We start from the raw sequence: 3,439 nt of genomic DNA, 5'->3' as shown, positions 1-3,439 counted from the left end.
GTGAAGGTTCTGACAAAATCTGAGGTAAAAATGGCATTATGCAGTTTTGCGGAAAGACTAAATCTATCTCATTTTGTCTTCAGATTTTTTTTTTATTGGGACACCCAATTGAAATCCAATTTTAGAACACTGTGACACCATGCCTGTGTGCCAAGTAAGAGGAAGGGTCTACAAGTATACATCAAGATAACCAATTATGGACAAGTTGAGACTTGAGTCATGAGCTCTTATTTGTGGTTACAATACCTTCAACTGCATGATTTTGCACAACTTCCATACAGGCATCCAGACTGGAAAAGGTTCAAGTCCATACTTATTCTGGTGCTTGAATATGGCAGTTCAAAGATGGAAGGCATATGATGCTACAAAATGAAAAAAATAATTCAACTTACAAAAAATAGGTATTCATATCTATCCTAAACTAAACTAACCTAAACTTACCTAACCTAATCCAACCCAACCCAACCACCCCAACCAGCCCAGCCCAACCCAGCCCAGCCCAGCCCAGCCCAGCCCAGCCCAGCCCAACCCAAAACCTACAGTCTAAAACCTAGAGCTAAAACCTGCAGCCCAAACTGGAAAACATCCATATGGTACGCCGGACGCCCGTGAAGCCGTCATGCGCCGAAGTTCGGCGCAAGCTATTTTGCAATTTGCGCTGAAATTTCTGCATTATTTGCGCCGAAGGTTAGTGCCCTTTTGCGTCAAAATTAAGCCACTTATACAAAAAGCACGTTTACATCTGCTGGCCAAGGTTTTATAAACCAGACAGAACGCTCTGGGCCTTAACCACTCCTGACTCCCATGTTTGAGCGTCCAAATTAGTTGATGTTTCCATGGAAGCTGAATACCACAATACGTGTAGCGCACTGTAGCATCGTGCCGTGAAATAAGGCCCGGGACGGAAGTTCCGGGGTCACAAAAATTGGTGTGGCGGTGTTGTCGCGGCTGGCGGGCTCCAGCAAGGGGTTTAAGTTTACGACACCACTCTTGTTTCAGGAGAGGTGTCAGCGATTCGAGACTACTTGGGCATGCGGGCAGCGGGGTCGGCGTGGCTGCCTGCGGCTGCGGCCACACATCTTGGCGTCCTGGAGGCGGAGATGCTGATGGTGGCATGAGTCATCACTGGCTGCCCGATTTCCATGCTCCAAGACTCGCCGTGAGGGCCGAGGCGGGCGTCGTGCCGATGGAGAGATGAGGAGGGATGCGCTGGCATCGCGCCTACTGGCGAAGGCGCTCTCCCTCCCGTCGGAGGACCCGCCGCGTCGTGGCGGAAGCCCCCCCCCCCCAACCGTGACTGAAGTCAGTGACCGGCTGAAGAGAGCGCGGGGGAGCGGTCTGGGACCACTGGAGTGGCGCTGCCCGCCGAGGCGCGCTTATCCACGAGACTGCCCCCGTAGACGCCAACAGACGGCGTCACGGTCCACCTGGACCTGCTGCCGATCGGGGCGTCCGCGACAGCGAGGAGGAGTGCTGCGGAGGCGTGACTGGGAGCGCTCCCCCAGCGTGCGACGTGGGCCTGGGTCGACGGGTCTGCGACCGGGGGAGTAATAGGAAGGCGGCGCTGGGGTCCTCACCGAGCACCCAGACAGTACAACATTGGTACTGCGGGAGGCGGCGGGGAGGATTTGCTCCATTTACCGATCTGAGATGGTGGCGCCCAAAACGGCAAAGCAACATCTCCTGAAGCACCCGTCCTTCGAGGAAGACCCCATAATCATTTGCTCCGACTCGCAGGCGTCGCTGGCGACGCCACGAGGTGGACAAGTGGCCCAGACACCCCCCCCCCTCATCCCCTAGGTGCCGCCATCTGGGAGTATATGATGGCCCTAGTGGCTGTAGGGGGCCGAAGAATCCACCATAGAAGGAGGGCGGCGATAGCCCGATTAAGCTGGGCGTCCAGTGGAGCCTCGGCTCTATCATGGGCATTGGGCAAGGACTCTGCGAGCACCCCCGTCTCCTCCATCTTCTACGGCACTCCAGTCAGAAAGCTGTCCCCACCCGAGTTTCCCAGCAGCATGGGCCACATGAAACCGAACAGCGCCGAGCCGCTCGACGCTGAGGACCAGGCGAGAGTAACAGTGAAAAGGTGAAACGCTCGAAACGGCGCGCGCCGCCGGCCGAGGGCGCCGAGCCGGCCCAGGCCGGCTGCGGGTCAAACAGAAGCCGTCTCCGCGGCGGCCGCCCAGTGACAGCGACTCGGACTGACGTCGAGGCACCGCTGCCGCCTCCGCCGACCAACCCGCCGCCCAGCAAGGGCAGTTTGAAGGCGGCTGCGCCGGTGAAGGTGGCGCGGCCTGGCAGGGGCCGCGGCCGGCCCACTCCCAGCTACCCGTCCCGCGAGGTGCTCAGTACCACCGACTCGTCCGATTCTGAGGCAGCGCCGTCGGCGGGCCGCCGCCAGCAGTGACGACGACCGGCTGGCGGCGTTCGCGCGGGACTTGTCCGACTCCTGGTACTCGGACTTGCCGCCCAAACTGGACGCCGGCGGCGTGAGCACCAGCAACGCCAATAAAAAGTCCACCTTCATCCGGCTCTTCTCGCACCGTGTCAAAAGGACTACGCCGCGCGGCCGGCCGGCCAACTCGAATGAGCGCAGCGAAGGGCACACGTCCCCGACGGCGGCACTGGCGCCTCCCGCCGCGCCGCTGCCGGCGTTGCTGGCAACGCCGATCCAGGCCCATCGATTTCTACTGTTTTGTTGCCTACGTGCCGCTGCCGCCGCTCAGCCAGCACAATGGCGTGCCGGTGTTGCGCTGTCGGATCGAAAAGCGGCTCGTGCAGCGGACGGACGGGTGCGGCCCGCGCGATGAGCCGCCGCCGCACACCGAGCTGCGCCGCGCGGACGTGAAGGTGGAGCTGGCAGCGGCCTGCTCAGTCCCCTCAACGGCGTCGACCGGCTCTCCGGCGATTTGCGGTCAGAAACGCCGCCGCTTCTGGGACCAAGGTGTCAGAGCGCGGCGCTGCCCGTGAGACGTTAAGTTAGCACAGGCAATGTCGTCTGCACTCCTTGCAGTTCATGTTGAATACACAACCATGTTGCGAAGTAATAGGCGCCGGGTTTTTCAGTTCATAGAACTTTTTCCCTGGCTATTACACCCCACAACCGAACACTGACACCTTGCACAAGTATGACTGTGTGTATGAATGTTAATAAATACATGAACCAATGTTGTGTTTTCGGTTCCAGTACCTTCTTTGGGCACCTCGGCAACAAGTAAGTAATCCGTTAGCTTTGCCACACCTAAGATAGGCTCCCACGTTGTTATTTGCTCCCGGGTTAACATAAACCGGTTTAACGTAACTTTTGCATCCCGGCCAAAATTGCCGGTTAACTGTCCCACCGCTCGAGACTGGCGCTAGCCTGGCCGAGCAAAAAAAAAGTTTGTCCGCGGCTTCGTCTTATTCGCAGCTGCTGGACACGGGGGAGGGGGGAGGA

This window comes from Amphibalanus amphitrite, unplaced genomic scaffold, assembly GCF_019059575.1.
Source record: "Amphibalanus amphitrite isolate SeventyFive unplaced genomic scaffold, NRLGWU_Aamphi_draft 000101F_arrow, whole genome shotgun sequence".
NCBI lineage: Eukaryota > Metazoa > Arthropoda > Thecostraca > Balanomorpha > Balanidae > Amphibalanus > Amphibalanus amphitrite.
Note: the sequence above shows the minus strand (reverse complement) of the source record.